The sequence below is a fragment of the Taudactylus pleione genome, unplaced genomic scaffold, assembly GCF_031769625.1.
Source record: "Taudactylus pleione unplaced genomic scaffold, aTauple2 ptg000800l, whole genome shotgun sequence".
Classification (NCBI taxonomy): domain Eukaryota; kingdom Metazoa; phylum Chordata; class Amphibia; order Anura; family Myobatrachidae; genus Taudactylus; species Taudactylus pleione.
The window spans coordinates 1,533,232-1,546,910 of NW_028285202.1; the positions used below are offsets into that span (position 1 = coordinate 1,533,232).

At 43.7% G+C, this 13,679-nt stretch overlaps 1 pseudogene across 1 annotated transcript in view; it reads right to left on the reverse strand.

Annotated features, from left to right (window-relative positions):
* Nucleotides 1-12,653, reverse strand: part of LOC148474924 (uncharacterized) — a 65,021-nt pseudogene extending 52,368 nt beyond the window's left edge. The window contains exons 1-3 of the transcript XR_015872814.1: nucleotides 12,531-12,653; nucleotides 10,949-11,537; nucleotides 8,689-9,564 (exon numbers count right to left, since the gene is read on the reverse strand). The product of XR_015872814.1 is annotated as an uncharacterized LOC148474924 (transcript). The remainder of the gene's footprint in view (nucleotides 1-8,688; nucleotides 9,565-10,948; nucleotides 11,538-12,530) is intronic.
* Nucleotides 12,654-13,679: the final 1,026 nt, after the last annotated feature.

Genomic DNA, 13,679 nt, shown 5'->3' on the forward strand with positions numbered 1-13,679 from the left:
TCACAGAGGTCCTTTCTGCACATGGGATCTAGCATCAACCACCTAGGTGCCATACTGTGTGCCGTAACGGGGCATTGGCCCCCTTAGATTGTACTATTGTTACAATTTGTCCAGCAAACTGTTTCACTTTAAAAAAGAGTTGGGGGGCTTGAACTAATATTTTAAATTAATATTTAAAGTCAGTCACTTAAAACTCGGTAATCGGGGGAGTGGTACCTCCAGTGGATGTATATTCCTTGTAGGGGCAAATACAGGTAGCTTTGAAATAAGTTTTCCCAATGAAAGCCTCAGCGTGCGGGGAGACTGTGTGCACTTACCTGGTGCCGGTAGGGAGCATTATGTTATGGCAACAGCAGTATGGTATTTGTAGTACACTGGTTGTCTGATTAAATAAACAACCTTGCCTAGTTCAGCTGGTGGTGGAGAGCCTTATGCTTCAACATCGGCGGTGCGGTAATTATGGGACGCCACTCCCCTACAGCAGACGAGGACCGCGGTGTGCTGTTTCCCACGTGTCTGCTATACTTGCAGTCTGTGTCCCATCCCTAAGGGCTTCTTAAAGCTGCAGGATTGGAGCAACAAACAACAATGCATCAAAAGGGAACATTTCTAGCTGCCTCCATATGGGTATGCAGTCGGGAAGCCGGCGGACCTAATCCTGACAGCCGAGTTCCCGACTGCTTAATCCCGGCGAGGGTTAAATGACAGGCGTCTAAATCGAGACGCCTGTCATTTTACCGACACCAGGAGCCCGGCATCCCGATCGAAGGGATGCCGGGCAACACTGCGGACAGCCGCTGGGGGGGGGGTAGGTTTAGGGATCCCGGGAAGGATTTAGGGTTAGACACCCCCCATGGGAGGTTAGGATTAGGCTAGGGGGAGGGAGGGTTAGGCACTCCCGGGGGGAGGTTAGGGTTAGGAACCCCCTTGCTGGACTTAGGTTTAGGCACTGGGGGGGAAGGTTAGGTTTAGGCACCCCTAAGGGAGTATATAGGAAAGGTTCCTCGACTGCACACCCTGAATATATATAATGGGAGGTGCTACCTGATGAGACTAATTGCAGGCACAGAAACAGACAAATCTCAGGTGCACAACTCCAAATTATTGATAATATATAAATGCAATAAAATTTTGCACTCAATAGAGGTTTTTAGCATAATCATGGCCAAGGTTATGGGCCTACCCACCATATCCAGGTAACCTCTACAGGGTAGGAGACTAAAGAGGCCCAGCTAAGCCGCCCCAGGGCACCGCCATAGTAAGAAAAGTGCAGGGTAAAAGAGAGAGTTAAGAGCAGCCACAGCTGCATATAACACATTCTAACTGTTTATTATACATGTACTTCACTTTTTTCTTTTCATTCTTTATATGCAGCTGTGGCTGCTCTTAACTATCTTTTACCCTGCACTTTTCTTACTATGGCGGTGCCCTGGGGCGGCTTAGCTGGGCCAGTTTGGGGGTGTCCTGCGCTCTGGATTTGAATCCAAGTATGTTAGGGACCTACCCTAAAGAGGTTACCTGGATATGGTGGGTTTCATGTACCCCAAATTTGATAGGAATAGTTCTTTTCCCCCCCCAAAAAATTAAGTGCTATTCTTCACCCCTCCTTCATAGCTGCACATATGCACCTGCCACGGCTATTACAAACCCCGACTTCCTTCAGCAGGCAATAATGGGGGTACCCATAGTGATTCCCCATGTCTGGACATCTTTAGGGGTGTCCCAGGCACATTTCCCGAAAATTCCCGTTTTTTTTTTTCATAGATCCAATGTGAACAAGTCTTCACCCACATTACGTCAGGCACAGGTCACGTTCACCTGCGACCATTTTTTTTATACATTTATCCTGTTAAACACAGCAGGTACAGCTCATCACATGCAAATAATCTTCCTAAATTATGGTCGCAAAATCACTACAATGGCACAAGCAATGCAAAACACACCTAGCAGCGCCAGCGGTTAGTCTGCATCACCATCATTAACATGTATTTGCGCTTTCCCTCAGTCACCTGCTAACAGTATACCTCGTTATTAATGTGTATAATATACTAATAATACATCCAATACGTGTCCATTATAAGAGACAGTGACATCTACATCTATACTCTGATCACATGACACCAAGCTCCGCCCCTCCATACCATGTGATTACACAGGAATAATGTACCCAATACATCCGCTCATTATATGAGACAGTCACCTACCTATAACTATATTCTGATCACATGACACCAGGCTCCTCCCCTCCATATCGTGTGCTTTAGCCCTCTGTAGAGGAAGGGAGGTAATATCACTGGTCTCTGTATATTATCCTCATGCTTCATATGTCAGCATTTCAGTTTTTAAAGTTGTACCTTAAATAAATATGGGAAACTCAAATTAATATGACATCTGTGACTTTTTTTTCCCCCGTTTTAATTGTGCCCCCTCTCTACTGTAATATGGTGCGGGTGCATTTTCCCATGATCAAAATATTATACTTGCAGATCACAGATACCTGTTACAGAAGTAAATACTCCAAGTAATTCAGAGCAGAAGGACTTTGGAACCTAAGATACCAGTTGGGGAAGCCCTGGGCACAAACAGAGATGATCACCTGCAACGAGAAGATCCTGCACAGCTGAGATGCATCATGGAACCTGAGTACTACGGAGAAGTGGGTGATGGAATCTCAGAGATGGGGAAAAGTTATGGGGAATGCACAAGTCATCTATATCTACATACATAACACTGCGCAACAGTGACCATGTTTCCTATGGGAAATAGTTCTAATTGATTTCAGAATGCAAAGAACGAATACGACTCAGTTCTGATATATAGCCCATTTATGATGATGTAGGGGTATATTGTTGCATACTAAGGAGTTTTGACATCTAGAGAATATATAGGTTGGCAAACCTGAATACAGGAATGCTGAGACATTATAGGCCACGTTTTGTTTACTGTCTGCGAAATAAATGTCCATCAGTGTCCTCTGGGTGATCTAAGCAAAATTCTTCTGCCCCCATTACACATCAAAATTGGATTTCTGAAGAACTTTGTAAAGGGGGTGAACAAAGATGGAGAAGGTTTCAAGTACCTGATTGGAAATTCCCACTTCTTTAGTGAGGCTAAAAGTAAGGAAGGGATCTTTGTTGGTCCACAAATTCATCAACTTCCTATGGATAAAAATTTTGATGGAGTCCTCCAGGTTGCTGAGAAAATTTAGGCAGCAACATGTCGCACAAAATCCACTTTATAGACTCTCATCTGGACATGTTCCCTGACAGCAGCGGTGCAGCGAGTTACGAGTACGGTGAGCGATTCCACTAGGACATGTCAGCGATGGAAGGAAGATATCAGGGTAGGTGGATCACTTCTACGCTTGCTGACTACTGTTGGACAGTGACAATAGATGCCCCAGAAAAGGACCACACGTTACAAGAAAAGAGCGCTCTCGTGAATAAGCCATTATTTGAGTGGCCTATTTCGGTTGCTATATGTTGTTTCGTATTGTGTTCTCATTTGCGATTGATTGAATTGAAACAACTATTTAAGGATAACCATGCCTGGGCGCAGGTGACTTAAATAGTACCTCAGTCTTTTTGATTTAACCATCTGTGCTTAACCATGGACATCCTTAAAACCTGGACCATTATGGTGCCTTGAGGACCAAGTTTGGGAGTCTCTGGTGTAGCTCAAAACCTAGAGCTAATAAAAACATTCTAAAGTCATATTTGTTTTTCATGACCTCAAATTAGTAAAGTATGACAATTCTTAGAAAGGAAACACATTTAAAAGTATTTTTGTTGTACAGTGTAATTAGTCAAATACCATTCAGCACCCACCAGTATCTCTCATATTTCATGCAGAATTCCCCTGAGGAAATCGTCAGCTAATGAAATGCGTTGGATTATACTCACTGCGTCTAATGACAAATGGTTGACACAGGTTTTACAATTTGCCGAGGGCTAATCATCGGACTCCTGGAGAATTCTAAGGAGACAGTTTTTCTGAGCTTACTGTACTTCTATTCAGGATATCTGCAGAATATAATTGGGGATCCCTGGACCTAACTATAACCATTTAAACACATATATTGGAATCTAAGGATATATCTTATAGTTTAAGATATAAAACACAAAACTATTTGTTATATAGTACTATTATTTTATTGAAACCCAGCAAACTAAATAAAGTTTTAATTCTCATTGGAACAATATTTGTATGGTTTTTGTTACATATGTCCCTCCCCCCACAGCCTCATCTCATTGTATTGTAGAACAGCTGAGAGTAAATATTTCCTAAACTTAAGGCTTACATTAGAACAATGCTTCCTGGTCACTAGCACTTTGGTGGCTTCTGGTCTCTTGTACAACCTGTGGACCTCATTCAGTCGGTCGTTACGGTCGTAGGGGAAAGGGGCCGGATATGCAAATGAAGCGATCGCAAGTTGCGTTGCTAAGATGAGATCGTTAGCTGAACGACCGAGGGTAAGAAGCGGTCGTAAGACTAAATCACGCCCCCTTCTCGATCACAACACACGTCATCTCCTGGGATATAAGGATTAATCGGGACCCATCGGAGATGGTCGTAGAGCTTAAGGCTGACCATACCCTCTTTTAAGCACTACGATCTAGTCTACTCAGTGCAATAACCACCATGTCACCTGTGCCATGACACTACTTTGTTAATTGTGCACTCCCATTAAACGCCGTTCGCATAGTCAGGCACGCCTGTGTTCGGATCTCCACTCCCCTGTTTTCAAGCACCTTCCCCTGTTACCACCCACAAACGGTTCATTCTGTCACTCTAACGACCTGGCTGTGTTCAAGGAGAGAAATTTCTGATCGTAACAGCTAGTTTGCGCACGCACATTGCGAATTTTACGCATGCAGTTTAGCGAACATCGACTGTGTACGACCGTGTGGCCGCAACGACCGACTCTGAATGAGGTCCAGTGCGTGGTACTGAATTACTGCAATGGTGGCTTTCTAGTATTCATATTACGTAGCCCTTAATACAATGGCATTGGGATAAAAGTAGGAAATGTTCCACATTTTACCTCTTATAAATGTGATTCCCTGCACCTGGCACTCTCAGGGATATGGTGGGGATGTCGCCATCTATGTACAAGATCCCTATTTCCAGTGCTTTAGGATGGACACAAGAGGTCTATGTGTTACCTTCTATGAGACACTACTGGGAAATGACTACTCCCTGTTCATCCCTAATTTATCAATTGTAGGGCAACAAGGAGCACAACAGAGACCAATAATTAATGTGAAACGCGTGGCCTTCTGTAGTGCACCCCAACAACTAGATTCCTAGGCTAATTCCAGACAGTTACCGGGAAATCCTGACACAATGGCAGTACAGCATTGTGTCAGGCCCTCTCTGCTGCTATTTCTCCAGTCTGCCCCATGGCCTGCCTCCTCTGTTTCAGCCACGGGTGCTGGCATGGGAGACAAGTATTGCTGAGCCTAGTTCCCCATCAGACAGCTGAAGGAAAGCTTTGAGACTGGGCTGGCAACATATAAGGGCACAAGGAGCTCTGGCATATAAGGGGACACTTAATGTGTGTGTGTTACATGCTAGGGTATAATTAGGAATATTTGGGATATAGCACATTAATAGGGAATAGGAGAGGTTGTACTGAACTCAGGTTACAGTCTCCATTAGGTGCTGCACTTCTGCCCAAACAGAAGATATTTTGGGGCACCACCACACAAGAGACAGAGCCTTTGCATCCATATGTTCTCCAACAAAGGTACCTGATAGATGGCAGGCGGTCTTGTATGGACAAGGAACTATCGCTAAAACAATTTGAGCTTTTTCACTTATTTTAACACACACTGAGCACAGTGGAGCAGGTTGAGCACACAGAGCTATTCAGTTACAGACCCACGAGCAGCCCCAAGGCAGCAGGTGACGCTTATATCTGCTCGCTCATTCATGAGGGTGTGAAAAGAAATAAGCAGTAACTGCTGCCTTGGGGCTGTTCATGGGTCTGTAATTGTAAATTGTTTTATTTCGTTGTGTTGGATATAACAAAAATTAAAACAAGTATGATTGAAACATGCACAGTAAAAGCATCAGTTAGCCAACAAGTGGTGACTAGAGACATCCTGGGATAGTAAGTGTTAGAGAGTGAGAACCAAGAAGAGAGTTAAGTCTACAGGGATTTCAGAATATTGTGGCTAGTTATAAGACATGTGATGGGGGAATGGGATGTGGATAGTGGGATAACAAGTGTTAAGACATGGTAGGGGGTAAGGAGTTCAGTGGCGTGTAACAGGGAAGTAAAAGTAGGGTAGGGGATTGAAAGAGAAGGAGGTAATAGGTTGAGGTAGATTGAAAGAGGAAAAGGGGGGACAAGTCCAAGGGACAAATTGTGTCATTGTATTATCTGGGCAGTAGCCTGAATCAGGAAGATGGTATTGTAGTGACCCGGGTTCCCAAACGGCGTGGATCTCATCGGCTGTGTTGTGCTGGACGCTAGTAATAAACTACATTTTAGTTTATTGTAATTTCTATTTATTGAAGATTTTGTGGTATTAACATGGAAATATACACAAGAACAAAACAAGGTCAGTGCATATACAGAAAAGATGTGCAGGAAATTACAAACAACATCGTGTTAAGGTCACCATTTAACAACATTATACATAGCTAATATAATAGAAAAATAATAGTGAAAGACAGGGAGAGGTGGGACATTTAGGTTTTGTCTGCTGAGATAGTTGGCATTTCAATTCCTAATCCCAGAAAAATACACTGCGGTGAGAGCTTGCACATTCTTCTCTACCCAAAGGAATATCCTTGTTGTCTCCATGGTCTGAGCACTTTTGATGCCCCTTGATTATTCAAATATGCTCCTGAGATAGCACTGTCTGTATGAACGTAGATTGGCCGACCCTTAACATAGACCTGAGCTAGAAACAGGTCTATGTAAAGGGAACTTCGGGCATTGAAGACAGGCCAAAAGGTCCAGAACATATTGTACATGATATGGAGTGAAGAATCCTTCAACATCCAACTGCCCTGAAACCTGGACTGTATGAGCTCTACTCTTCAACCTCAGAGACTGAAGTGCCTTGTTAAAAGGATTTAATCTGACATCACAAAAGGATGACCACTATTTAGGTTGCCCATCAACAACCACCAGTGAAGAGAATGGCATACTACAGATGACAGATGAGGATGGGATCTGTACCACTTAAATCTATTTCTGGAACTTCCAAGAGTCAAATTAGGCAAATTAGACTGCCTCATAAGTGGTGACCATCTTGCCCAATGCCTTCAAGCATAAAAGTACAGAGACGCTTCTATTTTTAAGAGCTATTTTAAGAATCTAAGAAAACCCCTTCTGAGTCTGGTATCGAACAGCCTGCCCAGGAAAAGCCTCTTTTGAGATCGAACTAGATATATGCCAACCATGGGAAACCAAATCTGTTACTCTGCATTGCTCTAACAATCTCTGGAGAAACCAAAACCACTTTTATCAAAAGAGCATCTCACCCCTCTGGACCTTAGAAATGCCGTCATTACTGCTAAGATTTTGGTAAAGAGGCTGAGTGCAGTAACCCAAAAGACCTGTTTGGCATCTGAACAACAAAAGATTTAAATTAAATCTTATACCTCTCTGTCTGGCGGGCACCGGGACAACTCCTGCTGAAAGAAACTTCTGAATTGCCTATTGTAGAGCCAGACACTTCCTTGGATGCACCGAACTGGTAGAAGTGAAGATCTATCATATGAACCCATGTATCTATAACTCTTACCCAAGTGTCTTGAGTTAAATCTAACCACTTGTCCCTGGAGCATAACAGATGAGCTTCCACTAAGGGCTTCTCCTTATGGGCGTCCTGTCAATCATGCCTAATGTTTGTGGGGCCTGGATGGCTGTCTGACCAATCTGGTTTGTCCCAACCATGGAACACTGAGATTTTGTCTTAAATCCAACATACTTTCCTCCTCTGTTCTGGGCCCTGAAAGGAATGTGATAAAGAACAAAGCAGAAGAGGGAAGGAAAAAAACTCACCCATCTTCAACCTTGGCAGCCAAAAAGGTAAGAACAAAAACATAAAAACTGCCAAAATGAAAAGAGGCTGAAGAAGTGCAGTTCAGAACACTAGCTCTGCTTGGCACTAACAAAAACTGATGTCGGAAGGACTGATTAGGGTATAAGAGAGAGGAGCTTCTGATGGCGACGGTTTTCAAAGTGCCCAAGCTCCTCACACCACACACAGTACCCATTGTGTCCAGTCCCCCCCAGTGATGAAGGTTTCTTATAACCACCATATCTCTCAGCTGGAGAGAATGACAGGCATCCTTGATTGGAGCTGGTTGTATGCCTGTCACAACTTATTAAATCTGTTTTAGTTGATGGAAACAAGATCACAGTCAAAAGAAATCAACTCCTTGGCTTTGGAAGAGACAGAGCAGGTACAGACATCTAACAGAATATGTAGACTGCAATAAGACCCATAGATGTGGTTCTGTTCCAGGCTTATGTCAATGAATCACATTTCACCTACGTCTGTGGATGGCAACAACTCGAGTTTTGAATTGCCCTACGTAACTGATAGGTGATGTTAATATACCTTTAAGAATAAACTCTGTAACTGAATTGTAAATATTAATATCAATGACTTTTACAATATGTAGATTGTTGCCACCCTGTTGCATAACTGTCAGCTCATTGATAGTTTCATCTAGTGTGAATTTTCTGATGTGAAACAAGATCTGATTTGTGTGCAAAGCATTTCCCACAATCAGTACAGAGAAATGGTTTTTCACCTGTGTGAATTTTCTGATGTGAAACAAGATGCGATTTCTGCGTAAAACATTTCCCACACTCAGTACATAGAAAAGGTTTCTCACCTGTGTGAAGTCTCTGATGTTTAATAAGATCTGATGTACGATTAAAACATTTCCCACACTCAGAGCATGGAAATGGTTTCTCACCTGTGTGTGTTCTCTGATGTGCAACAAGAACTGATATCTGTGTAAACCATTTCCCACACTCAGGGCATGGAAATGGTCTCTCACCTGTGTGAGTTCTCTGATGTCTTACAAGATATGGTTTAAGATTAAAGCATTTCCCACACTCTGAGCATGGAAATGCTTTCTTATCTGTGTGATTTGTGAGATGTAAATCAAGATTTGACTTCCGTGTAAAACATTTCCCACACTCAGGACATGCATATGGTTTCTCACCTGTATGACTTCTTATGTGTGTAACAAGAGATGATTTTTGTGTAAAACATTTCCCACACTGAGAGCAAGTACATTGTTTCTTATATGTGAGATTCTTCTGTCTAATAAAGACTGACTGATTATTAAGGCATTTATCAATTTCAGAACATGGAAAGACTGCATCATCTGTATGAGCTGTACTATGTGTACCAACATCTGAATTAATGGGACACTCCTCATGGTTCAAGGGATCAGCTGATATATCTGCACTGTGATGTACTGGGGGTATTTTTGGGGTAATGGAGATTTTTCCTCCAGAATTTTGTGTGACATCTGGAAACCTAGTTAGACATCCATCCAAGGTATTCCTGCCTTTGTGTCCATCTACAAGGAGGAAAAGAAATATATGGGAAAAAATTCCTTATTTTTTTTTTTAATTGAGGTGGAAGCATCTATACGATTAGTGAGTTCAATATGTCGGAGACCAGCTACTTATACAGGAGAAAGTTTCAGTATATATCTTACGGAGAGGGAAACAACCTGCTAATTTATTTTGGTACTACAGTGTTAAACTATATTGAGAAATAAAGATTCACGTATCACAAGACAAGAAATATAAAGAATAATGACCTCATTCAGAGTCTCTCGCAAGCGGCCGCTCGCTTGCATCAAGCGTATGCAAATTATTCAAAGTGACGCCACAGGAAGCGATCGCTCGCCAAGGCATAAGCACGCCCACCATGTCTTAGCGAGTGGCCAGCGTACGCCCTATCGCACATGGAGAGCCGCCCACCAGCACACGTCATCTCCAGGAAGTGTATTAAAACATTGGTACATCGAGCACCATCGGTAGTGATCGCAGCGCTTGTGGTTGCCTTACCCTACCGCAAGCACTGCAAGGACTTCAGTGTAAAAATCAGGCATGTGACGTGTACTGTGACGCTGCCTGTTAATTATGCACGCCTTAAAAACGGCGTTGAAACACCTAGGCACGCCTGCGTTTGCAAGTCCACTCCCCCGTTATTAGTGTCCTGCCCGTTACCACCCACAAACGGCCTCTCCTGTCACTTATTTCACTGGGCTGTCTTTGCTGGGCGAGCCAGCAGCCTGCGATCGCACAGAGTAGTTCGCGCATGCACAGAACGAGGCATGCGCATGCGTGTACGCAAACCATCGGGCCGCTTGCGAGAGCACAGCGCTAGCGAGAGACTCTGAATGAGGTCCTAATATCACATGTGGTAGTGCACAGAAATGATCATGAGTAATGTCACATAGGGTCTCACACCATTGATCAGTGATGGATGAGATACACCAGAGAGTGTGAGGAGACTGGTCAGATCTCTGGGCTGGTAACACACAGTGACATGATGTGAGGGGGAGAGCAGGAGTGTAAAAGGGGCTGATGGCTCCTGATGTATGAGATACACCAGAGTGTGGAGAGGAGACTGGTCAGATCTCTGGGCTGGTAACACACAGAGACATGATGTGAGGAGGAGAGCAGGAGTATAATAGGGGCTGATGGCACCTGATGTATGAGATACACCAGAGAGTGTGGGGAGGAGACTGGTCAGATCTCTGGGCTGGTAACATATAGTGATGTGAGGGGGAGAGCAGGAGTGTAATAGGGGCTTATAGATCCTCACTTTCCTACTGGGCACATACATTTCCCTCATTAGTCTGTACTCACAGAGGAGGATATAGGATAAAAGATTGTTGCAGAGACTGAGCAAAAATAAGTGAATGTTCTGTAATAAGTGTTTTAACTCACCTGTGTTGATATATGTAGGGATTTCCTCCTCCTTACACTGCTGATCACCCCTCACATACGTCTCATTTTCTCCCTTTATATCTTCTGCCTTCATATCAGTCACATACGTCTCTTCTCCCTCTGTATCTTCTGCCTTCATATCAGTCACATACGTCTCTTCTTCTCCCTCTATATCTTCTGCCTTCATATCAGTCACATACGTCTCTTCTTCTCCCTCTATATCTTCTGCCTTCATATCAGTCACATACGTCTCTTCTTCTCCCTCTATATCTTCTGCCTTCATATCAGTCACATACGTCTCTTCTTCTCCCTCTATATCTTCAGCCTTTATATCAGTCACATACGTCTCTTCTTCTCCCTCTATATCTTCTGCCTTCATATCAGTCACATACGTCTCCTCTTCTCTCTTTATATCTTCTACCTTAATGTCAGTCATATATGTTTTTTCTTCTTCCTCTGTATCTTCTGCCTTCATATCAGTCACGTACATCTCTTCTTCTCCCTCTATATCTTCTGCCTTAATATCAGTCACATACGTCTCTTCTTCTTCCTCTGTATCTTCTGATTTATTATCTGTCAGATCTTCACCCTAAATAACCCACAAAATAATAAAGTAACTGTTTAATAATGTCTGATGTCATTTGTTGATACTAAACAGATTAATATCAGTGTATAAGACACACACAGCTGCTCTACAGATCATACAGTGGAAAGTCACTTGGTATATTGGTGAGACCCTAAATCCCATCTACCTGATGCTCCTGTGGGAACCTGTGATTCTCCTCTATAAACCCCTGTGAATACAGAGGACGGGGACATCTCTCTGGGGTATGTTTGTTACTGGGTCCATCTGTAGGAGACACACAATGACTAAGCATACTATATATATGTGATTATGTAAGTCACTGGTCAAACTATTTGTTAATGTACTTGGTAAGGCGCTGCGGAACACTTGTGGCGCCATATAAATAAATGACAATAATAATAATTATCAGGTGATGTGTGTATATAGGGGGACCCCATACCTGTTCTCCCCTGTACAATAAATGACAGTCTCCTCACCCAGTGATGTTTGGGGCTGGTGATTCTCCATCATCACGTCCTTGTACAGACCCCTGTGTTCCTCTCCCCCTCCTACATGGAGACAGTGCCATCCTGACACCTTATAGGAACCCGACACACACAATGATACAATCATCACCAAGACACATCCCCTGGTGTTACTGTATAATGTCCCATTCCCAGCATTCACCTCTCCAGTCATCACCCAGACACATCCCCTGGTGTTACTGTATAATGTCCCATTCCAAGCAGTCACCTCTCCAGTCATCACCCAGACACATCCCCTGGTGTTACTGTATAATGTCCCATTCCCAGCAGTCACCTCTCCAGTCATCACCCAGACACATCCCCTGGTGTTACTGTATAATGTCCCATTCCAAGCAGTCACCTCTCCAGTCATCACCCAGACACATCCCCTGGTGTTACTGTATACTATCCCATTCCCAGCAGTCACCTCTCCAATCATCACCCAGACACATCCCCTGGTGTTACTGTATAATTTCCCATTCCCAGCAGTCACCTCTCCAGTCAGCAGCTGAATGATCTTGTTGGTGAGTTCCAGGATCTTCTGGTCATTGTGTCTCTCATGTATCAGTGAGTGAGGTGGAGGCACCGGGATGGGGCTCTGGGTCCTGCTACATGGGGACGGCTGCTGGGTGTCTCACACTCACCGGATGTCTTCTTCACTAGTATGTAATCCTGTGTATTGGGGGAAGACATCAATGAGAAGGTGAATTAAACTCTACCTAAATATAGCTGTGTATTCAGGCGCAATCAAATAATTAAATAATTAATCTCTTAGAGAATGACACAGCTCCTACTGAGTACCTCTCAAATACTCTAGAACGAAATAATTTAATGAAATATCTTTAAAAAGAGCGCAATCTATTAATTTAGTAGACAATTAGACTTTAATTTAATTCTCAGATTAACAAAATACATATAAAATCACATATCAATAGATATAGAATCTCACACATCATAATAAAATTCAAGTGATCCCAAAGCTCTCAGGAGCAAGTGTATAACTGGCCAGCACCAAAACATTTATTTCGTGACTTAAATGCTTTGTGATTCCGGATGTGTTAATGGGAATCGGTATGACATGTCGGCTGTCGGGATGCCTCCTGTAAGAATACCGACAGTGGCAACCCGATGGATGGTATCCTGACGGGGGACTGGTAAGTATACTTACCCTACCCCCTAACCCTCCCTTCTGGTAGCCTAACCCTCCCCACCCCGTACCCTAACCCTCCCCGTGAATTCCTGAACCTAGGTCCCCCTCCTTCATGCCTAAACCTAACCCTCCCCCTTAGTGCCTAAACCTAACCACCCCTTGTGGTGCCTCACAGTAACCCTCCCCCCTAGGGGTGCCTAACCCTAACCTCCCCCCCCAAAAGCTAATGCTAACCCCGCTAAGTGCCCTAACCCTCTCCCCCCCAAAAGCTAATGCTAACCCCGCTAAGTGCCCTAACCCTAACCCTCCCACCCAAAACCTAATGCAAAACCCGCTAAGTGCCCTAACCCTAACCTTCCTCCCCGCGGCTAAGAGGACGGGCGCCCCGTAATTACCTTGTTCGGGCATCCGCCGCCTGCTTTCCGGAATCAGGATTAAGACAGGAGTCTGCATTTAGACCAGCGGCTGAAGCAGCTGACTACATCCCGTGTT